The following is an 11,887-nucleotide window of genomic DNA, read 5'->3' on the forward strand; positions in this document are numbered from 1 at the left end:
AGCTTGTTAATACAATAAAGTAATTGATATTACTTCAAGAAGAAATATATAGATACATACATAATTTACATTACTACTTAGTGAGCTGAAATAATAATCTAAATGGTGGGAATATCCTTTACTAACTTCTACTGCTTAAAGGCTAGTTGTCTAATCTAAGATAATAGTCTAATCTCCCCATCTTGTAAAAAATAAGAGTAATATATCTAAAAGCCAACAGAGACTACCTATCTTAGACTTTTAGCAATCGGTATTTATATGAGACAAGTCACATGTTAGGTGCTTAATTTTCAGATGTTCATTATCTGGTAATGAAATAAAAGCTTTTTTTTCTGAAAGTGGAAACTTTATACTTTAGCTGTAAAACAAACAAACAAACAAAAACCTAAGAGGTGAACATAAGCAGATCCAAGGAGTGAAAGATGGAAACAGTGTGTGGTTTTGTATTTGAAATAAAATAGTATGAAAGCATGAAGGAAAGGAGAAATTAATAGTAGACACAATAATTTCACTAACTGTGTAACTGCATTTATACGTACTGTAAACAGTGACACTGATTAAAGAAAACAAATATCAAATACTACTGATTTTACCAAATTAAAATTTTCTGCTGAAAAGGAAATTGGCCAGAGTAACCACTGTACCTTAACATATGAAGACATTCACCCATAATAGCCTCTATTTCTGCTTGATGGACCTATACGTCTAATGAATCTCAGTTTCATGATACACAAAAATTGTTTACTATCCAATTCTAAACAGAGATTATACTTAGAATAAGTTCCTTCCACTAAGGTGATGGAACTTCAATGTAAACAGAATCTATTTAATCAATATTTAGGAAATACATAATAACCTGTGCTATTAAAAGCAGTAGAAAATAAAGAACACAAACAGTGAAGAAATAATGTCATGTACACTCTTATGTGCATAAAAGCATAATAGATTAACATCCAGACAGTATTTAGTTAGATTATGCTCAGTGGGTGAGAAACTTTTGTAAGCTCCTCCGTCATAAATTTCAATTTTAATCCATTTTAAATTAAATTATCTGGCATTATCATGTATTAAATTATTAAACAAGCATAGAATGGATTGGGTTAGAAGGAACCTTTAAAGATCATCTAGTTCCAACACCCCTGCCATGGACAGGGACACTTTCCACTAGATCAGGTTGCTCAAAGCAATCTGAACACTTCCAGTGATGAGGCATCCACAATTTCTCTGGGAAACCTTTTCCAGTGTCTCACCACCCTCATCATAAATAATGTCTTCCTTATATATAATCAAAATCAACCCTCTTTTACTTTAAAACCATTTTCCTGTGTCCTGTCACTATAGGTCTTGGTAAAAGGTCTTTCTCTGCCTCTCTTATAAGCCCCCTTTACGTACTGAAATGATGAAAGTACGTGATCCCAAGCCTTCTCTTCTCCAGGCTGAACCCTAACTGCCTCAGCCTTCCCTCATAGGAGAGGTATTCCAGCCCTCTTATCATTTCTGTGGCTCTCCTCTGGACCTGCTCTAACAGTTCCAGGTCTTTTTTGAGCTGGATGCAGCACTCCAGGTGGGATCTCATGACAGTGGAGTAGAAGAGGCAGAATCACCTTCTGTGACAGATGCACTTGACCCGTTAACCAAACTAGCCTTTAGGCTCAGGCTACGAAGAGGTAAAGGCCTGAGCTGTAGCCGGATCAAGAACTCTAGAAAACTCACCAAGAAGCAGTGACACAGTGAGAACTGATGAATATGAGCTTGGAACAGCAATCAGGCAATTAACACATGCATAGCGGGTGGCTTTTCCAAGACTCATTGATCAAGGAACAAAGTTGTGGGTACAAGGAGTCTCATGTGTACCTTTGTATGCAGTTTGACTACAAGCAAACCACTTTATTCCATGAATGCAGCAGTCTAAGTGAGTCTTCTTTGAGCCTTCCCTGCTAGACAATATGGCTGCATGGTGGTGATCTCCTCTTGATCTGGGACACCTCTCAAGGTTGGTCCTCAAGGCAGAGAAACCTTTAATCAACAGCAGATTTTTGGATGAGCTCTCCCTGAATTGCAACTAGATTGCATGACAGGTGACTCTCCCCTTGATCTGGGACACCTCTCAAGGTTTGAGATTCCTTACCTAAGAAATCTTTATGTGCCCAAGGCAGAGAAATCCCTTACTTGCAGCTGATCTTTGGTATGTGACTGAATTAATGGCATGCTGAATTAATACTAGTGAAATATTACTAATCTATGTAGTGACTTAGTATTAATTATTATAAACTTTATATAGATAACTCCATTAGACATAAAATGTTGTCCAAATCTGAGACTAAGATTGGTTCTATCCACAAATAGATTCCATATGTTTAGAAAACAAGTGGGTCCTCTCCAAACATCATGACTCAACTGGAGGGTCTTCCTTACACTTTTGCATCTCTGGTCTCTGTGCGAATCATTCCAATGCAGTTCTAACTCAATTTTCTTTTGTATGTTTTTTTCATGAATTAATTAATAAAGTGAATCTTGCCATCAAAGTTATTGAACCTTGGTAAACCACTGTTAAACTTTATTAAATTCCATTGAATTTATTGAACTCTGTCAAATTATTATCTTACCTCAGTAACATATTGATGCTTCTCTCTTGAATAAGGTGCATTCCACTCATACACAACAAATTGTCATAATTTGGAGGATACTAAATCAGGATTCATGACATCTTCCTCGACCTGATAGTCACACTTCTTTTCATGCAGCCCAGGATACAACTGGCTTTTTGGACTCCAAACACACATTGCCAGATCATGCTAATATTTTATCCACCAGTATTGCCAAGTCCTTCTCCACAGGGCTGATCTCAATCCATTCATCACCCAGATTTGATACTGGTCATTTCCCTAACCCAGGTGTAGGAGTTGGCACTTGGCCTTGTTAAAGTTGATGTTCATGAGTCCACTTTTGCCTAAAACATTACTGGCACTACTTACCTTTTTATTATGCTGTTTTGTCATTTCTTCTTATCATTGGACGGTTCATTTTCTAAACAGAGATTGCTTCAGCTTTCATCAGTGTGCAGAATCTCAATCTTACTTCTTTTTTGAAGCACTAGTTTTACCCTTACTGCTACACAAAACTCTTCATCATGATTTCTGCCATAAGCATCTTTTCCTCTATAGTCATAAAACCTATCATTTATTTCCTTTATTCTTATCTTAATAATATATTCTTAGTATAATCATGCCAGAATTCTCATTTCTCATATATTCAATTACTTATAAGAAGTGTTATCTTTATGTACAAATAGCATTCTTATTCAGGTAGTAGTATGGAAAATAACAGAAACATAATTGTGCTAGCAACGTCTTGATAACGATGAGGATCTTATTTCTGCCTGAGCTACTTTTCCAATAATGTCCCTTCAGTCAAGTGAGATCTGCTTGTGTCCTTAAAATTATTAAAACACTTACAGCTTTTTGATGTTAAGAGGATCTTTTAATGCCACTCATACTTCCTGAATAGAATGAGTGAATTCTTAAAAATGTTATTCAACAATTCATAAATTTTGAAACTGTGACAACAAAAAAAAATGGGGAAAATCGAATAAGAAATTCCTTCTCTTTCTCCTCACTTCAATACAGAAAAAAAGTCTAAAGAAATCCCATCTGTTAAAAATATTATACTTCATAGGAAAATGGGATCAGGTTTGACAGTGTCAAGATCCTGAAGACTGAGGGTCTGAAAGGATAAAGTTCCTGTTTCTTAAGAAACACTATGAGTTTCTTTGGATAGGTCAGTGAACTCTGACCCAGCCTAGAACTTTCCCTTGAGAAATTGGATTCTAGAGGAAGAGTCCATGAATCATCCTCTGAAGCAAAGATCAATGACAAAGAAGTCAAATACAGATCCCAGTTCCAGTAGTAATTATCAGGCTAACTCATTTATTAAGTTTGCCAATATGTTAGCCAAAACAAATGAATGAGTTATAGTCTAAAATAATTTCAATTTCAAAGGTCAAGTAGATGCTGTGAAATGCAGTTTTGACTATAGCAAGGTGAAGGGTGAAGAAATCTTACAATTTTTTAGATACAATGTTTCTGGAAATATAACTTTCATCTTTCTGCTTTTATATATTTTTATATAAATTTATTTTTTATATAAATTTATATAATTCTATTTTTTCTTTTACTTCTCATTATGTATTTACTTTTTGTTATGTATTTAAATCAATGATAATATCCAGAACTCTACCCATATTTTCATTTTCTATTAGCAAAGATATTATCAGAATCTTCAGTTAATTAAGAGCAAACAATAACCTGATAGTATCAGACTACAAAAGATACAACTACAAATTATACTTTCTCTGTGTGAAGCAGAGAAGTTACAAGCATTTTTGAAAAAAAAAAAAAAAAAAAAAGGTAATTAAAAAAAAGTATTAAAATAAAATCAAAATGTCTTCCATGCAAAGGTTCAAAGAATTCCTAAAGGAATAGTAACACTATGCTGAGATGGTACTTCGATGTGTAAGCATATTAAAGCAGCCTACAGTATTAAACTCAAGTAGTTTTCATGTTTGTATTTTATAAGGCTTGAGTTTTGTTTACAAACCTGTCCTTTCCGTAGTGTAAAAAAAACCCTGATAAAACTATTCATCATTTTGCAGTGCAAACCTTGACATATTCAGGACAAAACAGTACATAAAGTCATTGCTGTACTTGTGAAAATATATACATGTCCACCAAGAATGATAAAAAATTTACCAATAAAAACTATAGCTGTGATTCTTGGTTTTGATTTTGCCTACTCTGAAAATAATAGTATGAAAACTGTTGAATAATGAGCAAGTCTCAGTGAAAAGGAGTATTATTCATTAATCGAACATTGGAGCAAGAAGGTGAAGCCTTTCTGAGACATAAATATTCTTAGAAACCTTAGGGGTAACTTGACTTTTTGTCACAAGAAAATCTGTTTATATACGTAAAACATTTGATATAGTGTATCCTAACAGAGAAAGTAGTGATTAGAAATTAATGGATTCCATCACAAAAAGCACAACTGCTTGATGGAATTCTGTTTCATATACTGTAATCCTTTGTAATAGTAAGTGTTCTGGTCTCCAAAGTAGTAACAGCAATTGCTTACCTTTCATTCTAGGCACTTGGGAAAAAAAAAAAAGTGTTCTAAAATAATCTGGTTTATTCTTACCTCAGATACACAATTGCAGAATTCAGCCACGTGGGTTATTTAATCTTAAGGCAAATTACTTATACATGCTTCCCAAAGAATTTAGGAAACATCTACATGTATGACAAGTTAGTTGGTGTTCTTCTATAGCATACTTGTGGTTTAGGATATTTGTTTCTTCAAGCTTTTTGTGAAGTATGGTGTTTCAGGATGGCATATTTTTCTGATAATGACAAGCAGAAACAGTTGCATGTGTTACTCCTATCTTCATATGTACCTTACTAGAATACACCACTGTCTGCCGTCTTTTTTCAGTGTCATTCCACTTTCCTATTCACAGCTTTATTTATTTTATATTTTTTTAATTTGGTATTTGGTGTACTTTATTTTGAAAATAGTTTTTCGAACACTTCATGTACAACAATTCTGTGATTTAGAAAGACTTTCAGATGATAGGTTATAACAAACTCAGGGGAAAATAACACTGTCCTTTTCTATGCTTCTCAAACTCTGACAGAAAAGAGGGAAGTAAACACTGTTTGCTTTGACTAGCAATATGCATACCTCTGTTTTCTTCGTCTCAGGAACTTTTGCAGTGTGAATTAATATCCCATTTTACTAAGTGTTGTCAGATACCCCTTTTTTATAACTTTTACCATGGGAAAATTAAAAAAAAAAAAAAATATTTTAAATATATGTTCCTATACACAACAAAACAGACGTGACAAGAATATTTTCATGTTCTTCATATTTTTTATATTTTCATTTGCGGGTGGGATAGAGAGTGAGAAACAGCGAAGGAAATGCTTAAGGAAAATGTATTTAAGGAAGAGCAAAAAAGACAGAGAGAGGAGGAAGGAACAAAAAGAGTAAGAAGTGGAAGAGGGAACACAAAGGTCAAACAAGGAGGAGGAGGAGGAGGAGATGTTTCATGGTTTTTGAACAGATATTTCCTCATAGCTTCTGGAGAGCCCATACTGGAGCAGTTTTCCTGACAGGAAAAGTAGCCTATGCAAGAGCCAAGGCTGGCTGATTTTTTTATTTTTTTTTTTTTCCTCCTGAAGTTCTGCAAGCTGACGAAAACCTATACCAGAACAGGTTAAAAGAGTGAGGAGGAAAGAGCAACAGAGTAAAACTACTATGTACTGACCATAAGTCTCCATTCCTCTTGTGCTGTTCAAGGGAAAAAGGAAGTTGGAATGATGGGGTGAAGCTGGGCATGGGAAAGGGAAGAGGAAAGGTGGTGCTTTAATATTTGTCTTTCTGTTTCTTACTACCTGAAACTATTTTATTGTCAGTAAAGTAACTTTCCCCAAGTAAAGTCTGATTTGCCCATGATAGCAATTGGTAAGCAATCTCTCTGTCTTTATCTTGACTATGAGATTTCTCATCCTATTTGTCCTGGTTCAGCTAGGATAGGGTTAAGTTTCCCCAGCAGGGAGGGGGAAGGGATCTCCAGCCGGGTTATTCATACCATGCTGACGTCAGATCAGAGTGTGGGAGTGCGGGAACTTTTTCCTTTGTGGCTTTGGTGACGGGGAGCATGGGGCTGTCTGTATCCATTGCATATTTCTCTGTATATCTTTTGTCTTGTTAACTGTTATTACTCCTTATTTTTGTTGTTCAGATTGTTATTTATTACACTGTTGTATTAAATTTCCCTCATTTCAACCCTGGGATTTGTGCCCTGATGGTGGGGGAGGGACAGTGGCAACGTGATCTCTGGTCCCAGCAGGGCCTAAACCAACACACTATTCTATCCCCCAGTGCTGCTAAGGAGGGTGAGTGAGTGAGCAGCTGGGTGAGTATTTAGCTGTTAGCCAATGCGAGCCTACCACAAACTCATGACTTGAAACTGTGAGAAACTGTTAAATAAGTCTTAGGGCTATTTTATCATATTTTTTAAAAAGAGGATTTTTTTTTCTTTTTGTTCATGATTCACCCCAGTTAAAGCTCTATTCAGTGGTATCTGGATGACACTGCTTAATATTTTCAGTGTGAAATCACATTTTTGTTTGATTATACTGTATGTTTTACACTAAATTCTACACAGTCATTAACACTGTATTTTTTAATGTAATGTGGATTGTTTATATGATGTTGATTACCAAACCTAAGTTAAATGATTTTTTTTTTTTTTTTACATTTTATTTAAACTGGACTTGCTTGATAAACAGACACAAGTCCATGGGACATATATGAGTCCATGGGACCAAATGAGATGCATCCCAGAGTCTTGAGGAACTGGCACATGCAGTGGCTAAGCCTCTCTCCATGAAGCATTTCTTTACAGAAGGGGTTGTTAGGTGTTGGAATGGGCTGCCCAGGGAGGTGGTGGAGTCCCCACCCCTGGAGGTGTTTCAGAGTTGGGTCGACATAGCGCTGAGGGATATGGTGTAGTTGAGAATCGTCAGTGTTAGGTTAATGGTTGGACTGGATGATATTCAAGGTTTTTTCCAACCTAGATAGTTCTTGATTCTCTACTTTTAATTACTAAATTGATGGTAACATGGTTTATCCTTGAAGTAGGGCCTAGTGTTTTTTATGCAGAAGTAGTATTTAGGCTCTCTTTGCCACTTGTTTTATAAAAATGCTATATAGGCATTGTTTGCTACTTGTTTTTTAGTTGTGGTAGTCATTGTAGTTCAGATTCTCAAAAATTATCATATAAATGCCACATGCCATTAAGAGGACTGGAAGAATATAAAGACAACTAGAAACACAAGAAAGATAAGAAAGTGTAGTGAGTGAAAATAAGGAGATAATAAAATGAGTATAGTCTTCTAGAATTGTCATTGCAGTTTCCAGGATAATTCTTTTGTCTTTCTGTAATAGCAAGCAGAAATGTTAAAAAGAACAATGAGCAAAAAAGTTTAAAAAATATTTATAGATCAGGCCTTTTTAATAACTTAAAGCAAAGTGAAGAAGAACAAGCCACTTATGAACCTGTCCTGATGAAATTTGAAGTTTGAAGATGATATTAAAATTACAAAATCTGCAAAATAGAAATTTAAATTATCAAGAATTGGAAAGAGGAATAATTTTTAGCAGAATCTGAGGAAATTGTGTCAAACATGAAATTCTGGGGAGTATGTACTTGCTTTGCCAGAATAAGGCTTTTGTAAAATCAGATTAAAATAAGAAAGACTTCTAGATTGGGAAGAAAAAAAAAATAAATTTGAATTTGTCTGTCTACAAGAGAAAAGCAGATGAGACAGTATTTCAGGGTAAACATACAACTAGATGATTTCCCAGTGAACTGGGTTAGGAATCATCAAACTAATACGAAGAAACTGAAGAAAAAATAAACCTGAATATTGTAAAGAGAAGTTTACAAATGCCAAATAACAGAAGCAATTATATGTCTTATCACTATTTTACCTGTGGATATCTGCATTTTCAGGTAACAGCTGGTTTGCAAAAAAATGCCAAAAGGGAGCGACTCTAAACAAAAAAGACTTTGCACATTAAAAAATATTTCAGCTTTACTTTGTAGAGCAGAAGCATAAGAGAATAAATATTGTTTGTAATTTCTCAAAACACAGATGTATCTACTGGATGGAATCTTTATTCCACACAGGGGGATGTGTTACTACTTCTGAGCTGCATACGAGTACATATCTTAATGTAATATCTTCAGTTACAATAAATGGTTTGAAGAATAAAAGCTATTTTGAAAACAGGCAACCAACAATCCAATTACATGATAATAAACCTCTTCTACATTGAATATATGTTAGAGATGAAAATCCAAAATTAAATATTGAAAAGATGTTTGTTGTTCTTTTGATAAATGGATTACATCATCAGTTGCTGAATGTATTTCAGTTTTAATATAGTTATAATACAGATAAGAGTATGATGGTGGACGTGCAGATAGATATATAGGTAGACAAATGGCTTAATCGTTGTGTCAGATTACCATACAAAATATTTTTATAACATTTCTAGGCTATCAGTGTTTCATGATATGGTCATTAGTTTTATTATAAAGGAGAATAAAAACATCAAGAGCAGTCAGCATGGCAAGGGAAAGCCATGCTTGACAAGCTTGATAAACTTCTGTGATTAAATGACAGGTATGGTAGTCATGGGGAGAGAACAGTGGATATTGTCTACTTAGGCTTCACTAAGGTTTTTAACAGTGTCTCCCATAAGGTCCTCATAGAGAAGCTGATGAAGTATGGGCTGCCAATTGAAGTGGATTGAAAAGTGCCTGAACTAATGGGACCAGAGATCTAGCTGGAAGCTAACAGTGTACCCCAGGGGTCAATATTAGGTCCAGTCCAGTATAACATCTTCATTAATGATCTAGATGATAGGGCAGAGTTTACTCTCAGCAGGTTTTCAGGTTACACCAAACCTGGAGGAGTGACTGATAGGTCAAAGGGTGGTACTGCCATCCAGAGGGACCAGTCTGGAGAAAGGGGCTGAAAGGAACCCCATGCAGGTCAGTAAGGGGAAGTTCAAAGTCTTGCACCTGGAGAGGAATAATGCCAGGCACCAGGACATGTTGGGGGCCAATCTGCTAGAACACAGCTTTGCAGAAAAGGACTTGGGGCTCCTGGTGGACACCAAGTTGAACGTGCTCTATCAATGTACCCTTTCCACAAAGAAAGCTAATGGTATCCTGGGGTGCTTTAGGAGGAGTGTTGCCAACAGGCCGAGGCAGATAATCCCTGCTTTTTACTCCACATTAGTGAGGCCACACCTTGAGTACTGTGTCCAGTTCTGGGCTCCCCAGTACAAGGGAGACATGGACAAAAAGGACAGAGTCCAGTGAAGGGCCACAAAGATGGTTGTCAGGAGCATCTGTCATATGAGGAAAGGTTGAGAGATTTGGAACTTTTAGCCTGGAGAAGATAGGGCTTAGGGATATCTCACCAATATATTCTAATACCTGAATGTAAGGTGCAAAGAGGAGGGAGCCAGGGTCTTTTCACTGGTGCTCAGTAACAGGACCAGAGGGAATGGGCACAATCTGAAACACAGGATGTTCCCCTTGAACATCAGAAAACACTTTTTCACTGTGGGGGTGACTGAGCACTGACACAGATTGCTCAGGGAGGCTGTGGGTTATGCCTCTGAGATATTGGAAAGGTATCTGAACATGGCCATAGGTAACCTGCTCTAGGTGGCAGGACTTGAGTAGGGAGGTTGACCAGATGACTTCCAGAGTTCCTTTCTAATCTCAACCATTCTGTGATTCTGTTATGTTCTGGTTTCCTGTCTTTATTTCTGATTATTGTTCTTTTTCTAAAGTTTATGTTTCTGAAAATTGAAAACTAGTTTCAAGTAGTGTTTAAGTCAAATTATTCTAGGAAAAAAAATAGCACAGATTTATTTCCCTCTCTCACACCTTCTTTGTTAAAATACTTACTATTTAACTGTTATTATACTTACTATATTTGTCACATCAGATGTAAATTCATACTCTTAATATAGCAAAACACAATAATCTCAGGAGTACATTACCAATTTTACTTTCAAAGAGAGTTTGTGTTCTGTGCAGTGAAGGGCATAAAGAATTAACAGTAAAGAAAGCAAAATGCTAGTGTATAGTAACCCTCTCTATCCTATAAAATGAGGAGTGTTTCAGGAACAAGAAAAATGGTCAATCTGAGCTTTTAATTAAATACTTTTTCATAGCAAATATACAAAAGTTCTTAAACACACCATCTTAACATACTTCAAGCTTTTGTGTTAAGCTTTTGGTTTAATCTTTTTGCCACAGATTTCTATGTATAGCATAAACCCTTATGTATAGTATGTAATGGAGAATAAGAATGGAGTAAAAAAATAACTGGAGTCACATTCTGACTGAGAATAACTGATTTTGCTAATATTATGAGTAATAAAATTCAGAGTTCAAAAGCCTGTGTTATCCATGTGTGTTTTCTAAGACATTGAACAGTACTTTTACAAATTTTATAATTAAAATGGGGTAAGGAGAATTACAACTACAATCTTAATTCAAATACTAGTGGCAAAAATGAATTTACAAATTTAATCCACAGAAGGATGTCCCTTTGAAAATTTAAGTCTGTATCGTATTATCTTTTTTTAATTACATTTCTTATGTTTGCATGTCTCTATTACTGACACCCTTTAGTATTTATTAAACTTTCCCAGTCTTATCAACTTCAGAACATTTTTATAAATTGCAAAAATCTAGATTTCATTGAATGCAGCAGTAGAATAACAATTTAATTATGTAATATCTGTGCTCCATCTTAACACTTTCCACACTACTCTCTATAGCTAGACATTCCATGAATATCTCCCTAAAGATTTTTGGCAGCTAAAAGCAACACAAAGAGCTAATAAATGCACTGAAACGAATGAAAAGTATATTATTGCTGTAGAATTGCTTACAAAACTCATTAGAGCTTTGGAAAGATATTGACTGATCAAGTCATCAGGTTTATATAGTTTACTAAAGGTACCATCAGACTAATTTCATTGAAAAGATCATTGTAGGCAGTTTACAAACATGAACAAAGTTAATTTTATTCTAATAACACTGAAAATAATTGCAGCTATACTTCACTAGGATGATTTTAATGGAATGTACATGATTTGCTGACAGAATGGCTATTTTCCAAAAGGTTTATAACAATTGTCAGCCATATCCATTTATTCTGTGTGTAAAGACATAGAAATATAATTATATATATATATATATATATATATATATATATATATAATGTAGAAG

The sequence above is a fragment of the Athene cunicularia genome (assembly GCF_003259725.1).
Source record: "Athene cunicularia isolate RWA chromosome 1 unlocalized genomic scaffold, athCun1 chr1_part1, whole genome shotgun sequence".
In the NCBI taxonomy this organism is placed as follows: Eukaryota; Metazoa; Chordata; class Aves; order Strigiformes; family Strigidae; genus Athene; species Athene cunicularia.